Raw genomic sequence first — 14,299 nt, 5'->3', positions numbered from 1 at the left:
CGGCTCTCTAGGACCGAACTTGCCTACCCCTGGCCTAGACAGTGCTATCTGCCCTGCCAGGGTAGTAAGTAGATAGTCCTGTCTGTCACTTCCTTGGTGCTCTCCCACCATGTGGACAGGCATGCGCGTGATTGGATTTCGTTCCCCAATGTGTCCCCTAGGGGGCGAAGCATTGAGTTCCCTAGAAGGGGAATGTCTCGGGTTACGCATGCATGTAACCATGGTTCCCCGAGAGGGAACGAGATGCTGCGCCCCCTTTGCCATGCCTTCGGCCTGCCTGTCTACATCTCCTTCAGACAGCTAAAGTGGATGACGTATTTAGCAGGTGCCCTTTTATACTTCCGGGCATGACGTCATGGGCCAGGTGGGTCAATAGATTTGCGTTGTTTCACACGTGCTTCAGACACCGGTCATGCAGGCTGCATTCCCCAGCATCTCGTTCCTTCTCGGGGAACCATGGTTACATGCATAACCCGAGACGTTTCTTTTCTTCTATACGGAATGAAATAAAACCCCATTGTCATTGCCCAAGTTTAATTTATTTATATATATTATACATCAAATCACTTGAAGAGTTTCATTACACACACACACACACACACACAGAGAGATAGAAGCCCACAAGAAATACCAGACAGGTAATAAGTATTGCAATGTGTTTTCTGTAAAAGGAAGATAGTTCAAGATGTGTACTGTTTGATTCTCTTTGTTTTACTGACAAAACAGACAAAAATCAATAGTCTACAATCTACAAGCAGGACGAGGCGTCATGTCAAATTTGAGCTCACACATAATTGAACTATGTTTTGCTTTGATGTAACTTTTGTGAAATGCTTTGTTTTCTTCCAATTAAAATGAGGAATAAATGTTTTACTAAAACTGTTTTTGTTTAACTTAAAGTTTGCATTTTCAGGCCCCCAAAACACTGTTCTCATGTAACGGTCAAAGGGCATAAAAAGCTTTTTTTAGTTAAGTGGTGTCGTGTGAACACCTAATTGTAAGAATTCTGTAGTGCGTTGACATTGACATAGTTTGTTGTCAGAGTTTTTGTCAGAGTTGTGCAACCTACCTGTCGCAAAAATTGTCCTTGACTTCTCTTATAAACCAGCATTTTTCAGTTTAAACTCTAAGGGCCAGATTTACTAAACAGGGCAAATTAGCATTAAATCGCAATTCTATAAAAGCGCCGATGGGTGGGGAAAATTCTGTGGCTAATTTACTGACAATGCGCACATTAAAGAACACAGACGCAGACAGATAATTCCCAGACCAGCACAATCTACCAAGAGCAGCGCAAATTACCGCCTGCTTTAAGACATGCATTTTTTGGCCATTAAATAATGGCACAAATACCAGTAATTTGATGAATACAAATGTTTTAAATCGCATTGCGTGATTCATTTTAATACTCTCTTCCCATAAATTTTGCATCTGAAAGGGAAACTCCTTCAAATGCATATTCAATAAGGACAGGCGCAAAAATAACTGTGTCCATGCCTTTCAGCTCTAATTCTTAACTGCAGGTCTGACAGTACTATTTTAATGCCATAAGACGGTTTGGGCTGGAGCAAGCTGTTAGTAAATCTGGCCCTAAAAATAGATCAATCCAAAATGAATGTTTGTTGGCAAACATGCTGAAGATTAGCCAATAGCTGTAAATTATAAAGATATTTTGAAGAATGTTTCAACTTTTTGTGTCTACACAATGAAAGTCAGTGGGGTCCAAAACAACACTAGATACCACTGATTTTCATTGTATGGACAAAACAGTTTTCACATAAGAAAGAAAGGCATGCAGACTGGAATGACAAGAGGGTTAGTAAACGATGAAAGAATTTTCATTTTGGGTGAAATATCCTTTTAATACTAACCTTATAGTGGATTAAAATAGAAACAAGCAGATAACTGTGACAAATAAATTTGAATATGGACACTTCTAAATTAATCTTTATAAAGACTATTGATTATAGTTAGTAATAAAACATGAAGTTTTCCCTACAGGAACCCATGAAACAGAGCAATGGCTCATTGTGACAGATTATTTGTTGTTAAAATATAATGAATCCAAATACTCCTGAGAGATATTGCCACTTTCAGTGGTGCTATACCAGCTGTTCAAACGGCCACATATTTTTTGGAACAAGAACAAGATTTCCAGCCTCAGCGTATATGCTAATGTCCTCATAGCTCATTACCAGAAAGCTAAAACCATTGATTTTCAAAGGCATTTAAACTATTCTGGAACTGCTGTGGCATAATGCTAACAGAGCTAGCTTGACCTCAGTAGCCTCCGGCTCTGTTCCCTGCAGCACTTCAATTTTTACTCCGGGGCTTGAAAGAATTTCCATTAAATTACTATCTCACTCTCCATTTGACGGCAGAATAATATTAAAACCACAAAACTGAGAACTGTAGTTAATAGTGATTTTGTTACTTTCTACGTCACCCACTCACAAGCTGATGCTGTATGCAATGTAAAATAAACAAAGAAATAGAGAAACAACTGCTGATCTTTGTCTCACTGATTCATTTACATGTAATTTGATAAAAAACTTTGTTGTGTCTCAGAGCTCACAGGTGTTATTCACCTCAATTATATGGAGCAATGCTTGCTCTTTTATACATCCTCTCCCTTTCCTCCTCCTCCTTCTCCTCCCAACTTCTTCTTCTCCCTTTGTTCTGTATGATTTCTCCTGTAGAGTGACTCAGCTGGGCTTAGGGAGATCCAGCTGTTAGACAAGCTGTGAGGAGAACTTTGGCTCTTAACAGCCTTTGCAGCATCTGTTAATGGGGAATTTTTCTCTCTCTCTTTTCAAACTTAACAAGTTCAGCAGGAACTTCTGAGATAAACAACCAAGAATGTGTTGTTATATCGGAATATACACTAATGCAGACTCTGCTTCATGAACATGCAATTAATGTTGAAATAGAACATTGCTAACTTTTCATTGAACTTTAGATACTTTCTAATTAACATCTTGCCATCTGTTTGTAGCGATGTGTCGAAAGTCACTTTTGTAAGTAAACGTCTACGAAGAACATAAATGTAAGTGAGGACTGTTATTATTATAATTTTTTTTTGTAAAGGAGATGGTGCTTGTTCAGGCTAACTGCTCTGTTTATGAGAATTGAGTGTTTTAAGTATTCAAAGTAATTTGATGTAATGTTTTATGCAATCAAAAAACAAGTTGGACACCGGCACCAGCACCCTATTGGTAGAAAAGCTTCTCATTTGTTTATAGCTTTGGGAAATCAGCCTCTTCTTTTCACATCCAATCCACAGAGACGAATCAGTGACAATGCAGCTAGCACAATTGTGAAACAGTCGTTTTCTAGACAGTTACAACCCAAAGAGCATATTGGCTGACTGCCATATTGTAAGACAGCTTTATGACGAGTGGTAACTCAGCTAATCTAATAGGGGAACGTACACACAACACATGCATATACCAGATACAATTATAACTGATTAATTATAGTCTAAAATAAAGAAAAGTCTTTATGTGTGTGTGTGTGTTAGTTTGTGTGTCTGTGTGTTAGTTTGGCCATTTACAGCTCTTTGGGAATGTGTTTGAAATCAGATTGGGGGATGATAGTGGGGGCTGGTTCGAATCTTCTTGACGGCGAAGAACCATCTGGCAATTTAAAACCCCTATACGAACGTAAAGTCTCTGACCAGAACTGTAATTTATATGCAAATGTCAAAAGGCTAAAAGGGGTCTCTTAAACAGTCCAACGCTCATGCATGATCCTATGCAGACGCTACACAGTGTAAATGAACAGAAGGACATTTGCAGAGGTGTTAACAATTAACAACAAATATAGGAGAGCTTGTTGAATATGATGGAACTCTGAACTCGGAAATTAACTCGCTTTAGTATTATGAAGTATGAGAATTCTCTCTTGACCTTGCACTGATTTTGGAAGAATAAAAAAAAAAAAATGGAATCCACTAAGCAATTAATTCAAAACATTCCAGTAATCATCTTTGAATAATTACACAGTCAAATTGTTACTGTTTTCATAACTAATAGCAAGAGAAATCTCAAGAATGTCTCAAGAATAAATGTATTCCATATGTACCCATATCGTGACAGTTTGAAATTTAATCAGGAAGAAACAGCGTTTGTTCCATGTTGTTTACTTCTCTGCTGTTCTCAGTATTTCTTTTTGAGAACACAAAAGAAGATACAAAGCAGCGAAGACTTTTCTTTCTCCTTCTGCCAAGCTGTTCTGTTGCCTTTGGGAGCTTGACCCTCTATCTTTCCAATTTTCTTGTCTTTTTAGTCTGTCATTCACCTCTGTGCCTGCCAAATCACTGTTGAATAACTGTACACTGTTGAGTCATCTCTTAGTGAAGTAAAAGTTTAATGTGAAAACAAGAATTGCAGCGGAACTAGTCATGCAAACATTTTGAAAACCTAAATTTGATTGTAGACATAGATGACCAGTATTCCATTCAAACTAGAGATTGTTTGTTTGTTTCTTTCTTTGTATTTTTTTAAGGTTATGTTAGATATATTTTTGTCTTCTGTCAGGACAGGATACATTCCAAGTGACGTGGTTTGTCCCTTGGTTACAGGGCTGTCAATGATTTAAATAGATGCATGAAAAAGTTAGCATCCTTAACAACAACCTCTTTGAAATCACATTGTGACAGTAATAAAAAGAAAATTATTCACACTTACCTCATGAGGAGTTCATTCTGCCCAAGACAACACCAACTGTCCCATTAATCTAACTAGCACTGACCTTGACATGAACCGATTGTGTATAGCACACGGTAGCCCACCTGAGGGCACATTAACAGTGTTTTCCATCTTTACCATTGTGACTGTTATTCTATAAATACAGCCAGCTGTGAGAAAACTCAACACCCACTTTGTGATATCTCATTCTGCTCTCCAAAAGCAGCTTTGGGAGATATTCTGGTTGCATAAATGAGTGAGAATTATGTTTGGGGGAATGACTGCTGAGTTCAATGGCATAGGAGGTGGAGGCAGTGCACCGCTGTGTTGTCTTTGGCAAGATGTTTGAATTCATTGTTCGCTGGCTGTTTACCTGGGTTCGCTTCCTGTTGTTTGGAGCTGGCAGAGTCCACAGAGGTTTCTTAAAGTGTTTCAGTGAGCAAAGCTGAAAGCTGCTGACTGTTGTTTACTACATTACCCAGAATCCCCAGGGACTTGCTGCTGCTGTGCTGGAAAACATCAGACAGGCCAGAAGCCACACCTTGGTTCTGTAGAGTGGGATTGAAAATAGGATTAGGCATAGCAAAGAGAAACATGACACCTTCCTTATATAAATGAACTTTTGAAATAGAGGGGTGCTTGGTATGATTGTCGGTTTGCAAAAACAGATAACTCAGGTTTTTTTTTTTTTTTTCAAAAATCATGTTTTTTATTATGTTATCATGTTTTTATGAGATGCCAAACAGTAAATAATTATATAAAAATCTGAATATATAGATGTAATCTGAATATATAAATGTAAATTGTGAATATATAGTTTGAATATATTGTTATGTCTGAATATATAGAAGTAAATCTGAATATATACTTATAAATCTGAATATATAAATGTAAATCTGAATATGTAGTTAGAAGTCTGAATATATAAATGTAAATCTGAATATATAGGTATAAGTCTGAATATATAGAAGTAAATCTGAATATATAGTTATAACTGAAAGTGAAAGTGAAAGTGACGTGTGACCAAGTATGGTGACCCATACTCTGAATTTGTGCTCGGCATTTAACCTATCCAAGTGCACACACACAGTAGTGAACACACACACACACACCGTGAACACATCTGGAGCAGTGCCCCCAACAACTTAAGTTCAAGGTGTATATTCTGCATTATTATTCCTTGGACTTTAACCCACGACCTTGGTGTAGCTAGCACCATGCACTTACAGTCGAGCTACACCATTCTCCAACTGAATACATAAATGTAAATTGTAAATAGAAGTAAATCTGAATATATAGTTAAAAGTCTGAAGAAATAGAGGTAAATCCGAAAATATGTTGTAAAGTTTGAATATATAAATGTAAATTGTGAATTTATGTTTATTATTCTAATTATATAATAGTAAATCACAATGTACGTTTATAAATCTTGAGTATATAAATGCAAATCTGAATATATATAGTCTACATTTCAACATAAATATATCTTTACTATTAGGCATGTCAATAGGCAGATGTTCTTGCTTTTTTAATGAAACAGTATGCCTATGTATCCTGTACATGTATCAGTGCAGATATTGTACTATATTAATTCTTTTAATTATTACCGTCTATCACATGTGTCACGGTGCTACTGTTTTGGAGCGCGGAGCGAGGAATGAGGAGACCAGGAGTACATCAATAACGAGACTTTAATTGCATTCAGGGAGCCTGGAAAACGCACGTAGCAGAGGATGTAGACATATACAGACATTCACAATACCAGACGAAGAACTAAGAACTCTTTAAATACACAGGAGCAAATGGAGGCTGGTGCAGGACTGGGACACGGGGAATACCTCCAGGGCGGATCAGGGTGCCATGGCGGAGCAGGGAGTTCAGGAGGCCATGGCGGAGCAGGCAGTTCAGGAGGCCATGGCGGAGCAGGCAGTTCAGGAGGCCATGGCGGAGCAGACAGTTCAGGAGGCTATGGCGGAGTAGGGAACTCAGGGGGCCTGGCCTCGGCCCAGCCTCCACGGAGGAACCCCTACTACCCCCCACCCCTAATAAAAATCTTTGGGGAGAATATCGTCTTTAGAGGCCCTCCGTATGCCTAACTCGGAAACTGTGGCCCTTTCTGTGCTAGACACGGGGACAGGAGCCCTCACTGGGCCAAACTCGGGGACAGGAGCCCTCACTGGGCTAGACTCGGGGACAGGTGCCCTCACTGGGCTAGACTCGGGGACTGGAACCCTCTCTGGGCTAAACTCGGGGACTAGAACCCTTTCTGGGCTAAACTCGGGAACAGGAGCCTTCTCTGGGCTAAACTCGGGAACAGGAGCCCTCCTTGGGCTGGATTCGGGGGCTGGAGCCGACACTGGAGCGAGCTCTGGGGCTGGAGCCGACCGCCTTCTCCTCCTTTGATTCCCCTTTAGGTTCGGGGTGAAAGGCATGGTCAGCGGGCTCGAGTGAGCTGCGGCCGGCGGGCTTGACATCGGCGCGGCCAGCGGGCTGGTTCTGACTCGGGCCCAGACACTCCCCAGACACCGCAAGATCCCTTCCATCCAGCATAGTCCCTTGGTGTCTGGGAGGTCCACGGGGTGATGGTAGTTGGCCCTGAGCCAGAACAGAGTATCGATGGTGGCGTCATCCAATGCTGTCGCCGCGGCGAGCCCGCAGAATTCCCAGGTGTACTTGAAGAAGGGGAGATCTCAGTGGGCTAAGGCGGAGAAACGAGCAGTGATTTCCATGATCTCGGGGGGAAACAAACGGAAAACCAAAACACTTTTAAAAATGGAAAACAAACACGGGGAGAGGGGGCCCCGCTTACTGTCCTTGGTCCCCTATTCTGTCACGGTGCTACTGTGTTGGAACGCGGAGCGAGGAACGAGGAGACCAGGAGTACATCAATAACGAGACTTTAATTGCATTCAGGGAACCAGGAAAACACACATAGCAAAGGATGTAGACATATACAGACATTCACAATACCAGACGAAGAACTAAGAACCGGGAACACTTTAAATACACAGGAGCAAATGAAGATAATTAATAACACAGCTAGAACTAATGGAACTAATCAGGGAACATAATGGGAACAGGAAACAGGAAGACCAAATAAGGACATAAGTTTCTATTCACTCCAATCACTATTTGTAAACATATGATGTTGTTGGCAATTTCCCTAGCCCTCTCAGCCATGTTGAACTGTATAGAAAAGAGGGGTATTAGCATTGTCACTGACTGTGAGGACCTTTTGGCACCACAGCCAGCCTTTTTTAAAGTAGATGGAAAATACTCCTTTTGGTTTAGATTAGCGAGATGCACTTACAATAATTTATATAGTAAAATATTTACATTGATAACTATATAAAGGATGTACAGGTATACTAAGTCTATTGATATGCCTTATAATAAAGATATAGTTATATTGAGATGTAGACTATATATATATATATATATATATATATTTGCATTTATATATTCAGGATTTATACACATCATGATATGCATTTTTATCAATAATTTACATTTATATATTCAGACTTATAACTATATATTCAGATTCACTTACATTTATTTATTTAGAATTACAACTATATATTCAGATTCACTTCTATATATTCAGACTTATAACTATATATTCAGATTCACTTACATTTATTTATTTAGAATTACAACTATATATTCAGATTCACTTCTATATATTCAGACTTATAACTATATATTCAGATTCACTTACATTTATTTATTTAGAATTACAACTATATATTCAGATTCACTTCTATATATTCAGACTTATAACTATATATTCAGATTTACTTCTATATATTCAGACATAACAATATATTCAGACTTATAAGTATATGTTTAGATTTAGTTCTATATATTCACAATTTACATTTATATATTCAGATTTACATCTATATATTCAGATTTTTATATAATTGTTGGCACCTCATATGTTTTTATTGTGTTTTATTGTGTTAGTTAGCTGTATTTTTTTGTTATTTTTTTAACCTAATCAAAATAACACAGCTGCAGTTTGATTGAGATTAATTGGAATGCACAATGAATATATATATATATATATATATGTTATCAGTAGGACTTGCACCAGCTAGTCTGAAATGTTTTTCTCCTGGTCTGGCTGTCCATTTCTTAAAGAAATATCCAGTAGAAGTACTGAAGTAGCCATCTCTCTGTAATTGATAAGTGTGCTAGAGCTTGAACTGCATTTTTTACATTCATACATATTTCATCTAAAGCTCAAATGGCCTGCACATCATCAGCGCAGTGAGATGACTTCCTCTACAGGGTTCCTTGACTCCTGCCAGGAATTGATTGGCATGGTAAAAAAAGATTTAAGTTTCTCTTGTTTTGTTCCTCCTAAAATGTCTGCTTTTTCAAAGATGGAGCTTTGACAGGCACAGTAACAACCATAATATAAAGCTCATGGCTCAAATCACTAAGAAGGAATCCTATCCACTGACAGTGTTGTTTGTTTAGCTGATATACTGTACTGTAAGTTATAAAATTTTACATAAAATTTACCTTTGCCATTTAGATGTCCTTTTATTTACTTTTCAGCAAATTAGTATAGATTGTAATATTGGTGGTTATTAGTTATCGACCATGACATGACAATCACCTTACTGCTGTCAACCATTATTTCAACTTTAATATTTTATAATCTCATATTTCATTTTAATATTTACATTGTGCCCCATAAGATATGAACCCTGCGTAAGCTTCAGCTTCAAAAAAAGTGTAAGAATAAACTATTGACAAAAAAGAAAAGCTTGTGAAGAAGCTGAACCTTGAGAGCCGACAAGGTTTTTTTGCAGCTCTTTCCCCTAGTGGTGTTCCCGAAGGGCAAGAAAGCTGATTGGCTGGTGACCTATGTTTGAGATGGCTGCCATTGATGTAGCTCTCTACTTATTATCTTGCTTGAGTGATCCCAAAGCTTGCGAGTTTCTTGTATTGTCACACTTGTTTACAACTGATTGAGTTTGATGCTTCCAGTTCAATAAAAGCACTGGTTTTAACCTCCAAAGGCTAGACTAAGCCCAGAACTTTGAGGCAAGTTGTTGTCTGAAAACACTGAAAAGTTGGAGCACTTTTATTTTATTTTATACAACTTTTTTTGAAGGATACTTCTTTTAGGTGTTATGCTTTTATTACCTATGCCTGATCTGGGCATCAGGAATTTTGCTATCTGGGTATGCATTTCTATTTAAACAAGTCTAGACTGAAAAAAAACACTCTATTGTTCATATAACCATGATCATATTTTGTCCAGCACACTCTCATAGCAATTCATAGCTATTTTATGCTTTGGAAAATTGGGTGCTAATTTGAATAAATTCTAAATCTGCTTATGGTTAGGTTTAGGGGTGGACCTTTTTTCAGGAACCTGAATTGGGATTCGAATTGGAGTGGCAGGAAGAGAAATGTACTCTATCTGTCCATCACACACAGCACTGATATTTACAATATTTCTCATTATGTTTTAGGAAAAAAATGCAGATTGTATCTATCTACACATTATTGTCTGTAGTGATAATTACTGTTCACTAGCAATTTGGAGCTTGGTGTTTTGATGATGCCTGGCTTTTCAGACATTTTCACACACCATATATGTTTGTGGATAATTTTGGGAGGTTTGGAAATGAATATATAAAGCAAAGAATTGAGTGTAGCAAAGAAACCATAGTGTGCTGGCTACAAAGTGCCATGTATTGTAACAACACAATGTTTCTAACTGAATTATGTATTATTTGTGTCCTTTAATGTCTTGTTCAAAAAAGAACTCAATGGGAGATGGTATTTAAAAAAACATTCCAGTAGAAGACAGTATTTTAACATGTAAAAGAAACACATAAAAGAAAATGCATGTACAAATCATATTTTCCATATTTCATCTATTATTCTACGGTGGAATAAAATGGAGACTGTGAAAAGAAGTAGGACAGAAAAACAGTAGTGCCAAATATTCCACGAAGCCATCTGTAGTACATCAGCACTATGCTTCATCTGATGATTTGGCAGAACATGACTAAAGCATTTTTTACCTTTTCAGGCCCATAAAAATTAACACAACTGTTCCATTATGTTTTCCACTGCAGGTCTGACTCATTAGTGGAAACAGTTTGCTGTGCAGTTGTGCACTTTGTAGTAAATATGAAAGCGAGTGAGAATATTTTTTAGACAGCAGATTAGAAGAAAACATTGCTTTTGATTCATCCTCCAACTTTTTAATGCCGAAAGACAATATGAAACCCATTATATATTGTAATTGCTGAAACACAAAACAGTAGCTTTTCTTTAGAGACATCTTTTTCATCATTCAGTGAGTTTCAATTGACATCCATCTTTTGAATCCTTCCTCAAGAATGAAACAGGGAGACATCATACAAACGCAGACTGTTACGTACCAATAGATACAGTGGGTACGGAAAGTATTCAGACCCCCTTAAATTTTTCACTCTTTGTTAAATTGCAGCCATTTGCTAAAATCATTTAAGTTAATTTTTTTTCCTCATTAATGTACACACAGCACCCCATATTGACAGAAAAACACAGAATTGTTGACATTTTTGCAGATTTAGCAAAGGGTCTGAATATTTAGGACCATGTGATATTTCAGTTTTTCTTTTTTAATAAATCTGCATAAATGTCAACAATTCTGTGTTTTTCTGTCAATATGGGGTGCTGTGTGTACATTAATGAGGAAAAAAAATTAACTTAAATGATTTTAGCAAATGGCTGCAATATAACAAAGAGTGAAAAATGTAAGGGGGTCTGAATACTTTCCGTACCCACTGTATGTTCTAATCTTGTAGTCACCAACAGATGGTGTACAATGTGACTGGAACACTGTCTTGAGTGACAATTCTAAACAGCACACACATATACCCGCATTGTGCCATCAATCATTCTATCAAATTTGCTGGCAGAGCCTCTGGGATTTGACTTTGACAAAGGACAATGAATGTTAATTAGAGAAACAACAGTATGATAAAATCTTATTACATGTCTCTTTTGAAATGCCTGATTTTGATTGGTAAGTCACAACATCCAACACTGCAGTTTGGATCTTAACAGGTTATCCCGTATCAGTTTGCTAAGTATTATAATCTCCTTGCATATGAAACATAGGGGGGACAGAATCAGGTGATGAACGATCCAGATTTGGAATCCATTTTCATACCTTCATGCTCTATTAAAAATAAAGGTTCCAAAATGAGGTTTTCACAGTGATGCCATATGAAAAAAAAACATTTTTGGCTACCAAAGAACTTTTCAGTAAGCAGTTCTTAAAATAATCTTCTTCTTTTTTTCTTTGTATGAAGAACATTTTTGTCCTATAAATAACCTTTTGTAGAATGGAAATATTCCATGGATGTTAAATGTTCTTTATGAAACCATCAATGCCAGTAACCTTTATTTTTAAGAGTGTTTAGAGATATTGATGTTGTGACCTAAAACGTGTTGATTCTATCTTGTATGGTTATGGATCTTAACCAATGTCAGTTTGATAAATAATATAACCTCTTATATAAGAAACATGGCCATAAAAGATCCCCAACATTTAATAAACTGATAAGTGATAAACTGCAGTATTTGTGTTGTTGCTATAGGCCAACTGTCTTGGAATGTACTATTTTTTCAAAGTGTAAGCTATAAGATCAAATTAATATTTCATGTCCACAAAATTATTTATCTGGTAAGCCAACATTACACTAATGTGCATATAGCAAGCAGGACTTTATTTCAGGCACCACGTAGAGAACAACTCATTAGTCCTCTCTGCCTCTAGCAGTAAAGGAGCAAGATTATGTAGGTTTGCATATGACCCTTGATCTGAAGTAGGAAATAACCATCTGTATCCGGTCTATCACCACCTTAGAATAGCAATATGATCATGCACTTATTATTTTCGAAAATATATCCACATTGATCCTTGCATTTAATTGGCTTAAAAATTCCTAAAATAATCAAGTGCATTTTAACTGACCCAATCTCCTGATCCAGTGCAAAATTGGATGTATAAGCATTGGTATATATGATATGTCCCTAATAATAATTTAACCTGGTGCATAAAATTCTTCAATAGTTTTCAAAGACTAAAGCAGGATTTTAAACAAATTGAAGATTATCGGCTATTAGTACCTTTTTGAAAACTGACACAGATGTTAAACAAGTGCTATACATTTGCTAATGAAAGCTGATAAGTATTATGAACCCTGTATGCAGAGAGTTGACAGAATAATGAATTCAATGCAACAGGCTGACTAAAGCATCCAGATGTCCAGAAAAAGAGACTCAACAATCATTAAGCTACAGTAGTTCACCTCTTTATTAAAGCAACTGCAATGATATCAGTCAGTTCACAATTCACTCTGTAATCAGTGAACCTAACCAGTAACCTTTCTCATGGTCAAGCCACAATCAGCTGGAAGTCAAAAAAAATCTAACTCCAGTCAGAAACATGCGAATGAACAAAGGTAATAATGACTAGCTTGGGTCATTCAGTTTAGGCCAAATAAGGTCAAGGACAGAATTGGTGTCAGGGATGAATTCAATCGAGCGTGCATTCTCTAAATAACATGTGGACACAAACGTGATCAGTTGTGTTTGAAATATTATTTGAGTTATTCTTGTTATGCTGTATTATTTTATCTTAATAACGTATCCCCTTCAATAACATCAGCTAAGTGAATTATTTATAAATTATAAATAAAAAAATGCTTTCTTCTTAAAGTAAGCCATTTTTTTCCTGTGAAGGATTGAATGACAATTAATTTACGTGAGAGTGTCGGCTTGAGATGTTAATTTTTTAACTACCCTTTGAAAATTCACAAACTGTAATCAATATTTAAAGATCTAGGGAAAAAATTTGACCCATTTGTCATTGGAACTTATTTTAACATTTTAAGTGAATTCAATCAGTCTATTTGTCTATTAAAACATGTCCATTGGCATATTCCAGATGGCTCATACTAAATCATTAAATTGTGCGTTGTTGAACAGCTTCTTCTGGCACAAAATAGTGTGACGTGACATGTGGAATTAGTGCTCTGCATTTTAACCCATCCAAAGTGCCCCCAATTTCCATGTTACGCCCCGTCTAGGGGTAGAGCGCAACATGAAAAAACCCAAGCGTGAACAATCATCTTATTTCTCCAATATTTATTAGGGAGTTCACTTTCAGGAGCCGATGGTGCCAAAATAATAAACAAAACGTTCTTAATATAAGACCCTCTAAATTACCTATCCGAAGTAAAGAAACTAAAATAAAATACAATTCTCTAACCTAACTACCTAATCCAAAAACACAGATCCGAACATTACAAAAAAAAAAGATGGCGTCTGACTCCTTACTTTCCCAATAACTATGTACAATATTCACCACAAATATTTACAAAGAAACATCAAGTTCAGAGGGAGAATCCAGAATCAAAATCGTACAACAGGCAAGGGTCGGGTAAGCCAGATTACCGTAACACAAAACAATGAATCCAAACAATCTCTCTCAGCATACAAATGGGGAGGTAAAACAGCACAAGTACTGCACCAACAAACAGCATGTTCACAAAATGGCCACCACAACCACACCCACCCCCCCC

General features: G+C 37.1%; 1 long non-coding RNA gene across 1 annotated transcript in view; it reads right to left on the bottom strand.

Annotated features, from left to right (window-relative positions):
- Positions 1–13,259: 13,259 nt before the first annotated feature.
- LOC107550860 (uncharacterized) overlaps positions 13,260–14,299 on the bottom strand; it is a 17,123-nt gene continuing 16,083 nt past the window's right edge. The window contains exons 3-4 of the long non-coding RNA XR_001604707.1: positions 13,702–13,706; positions 13,260–13,270 (exon numbers count right to left, since the gene is read on the bottom strand). This is a non-coding gene — a long non-coding RNA (uncharacterized lncRNA). The remainder of the gene's footprint in view (positions 13,271–13,701; positions 13,707–14,299) is intronic.

This window comes from Sinocyclocheilus grahami, unplaced genomic scaffold, assembly GCF_001515645.1.
Source record: "Sinocyclocheilus grahami isolate Dianchi unplaced genomic scaffold, SAMN03320097.WGS_v1.1 scaffold409.1, whole genome shotgun sequence".
NCBI lineage: Eukaryota > Metazoa > Chordata > Actinopteri > Cypriniformes > Cyprinidae > Sinocyclocheilus > Sinocyclocheilus grahami.
Note: the sequence above shows the minus strand (reverse complement) of the source record. Positions and strands in the feature narration are given on the sequence as shown.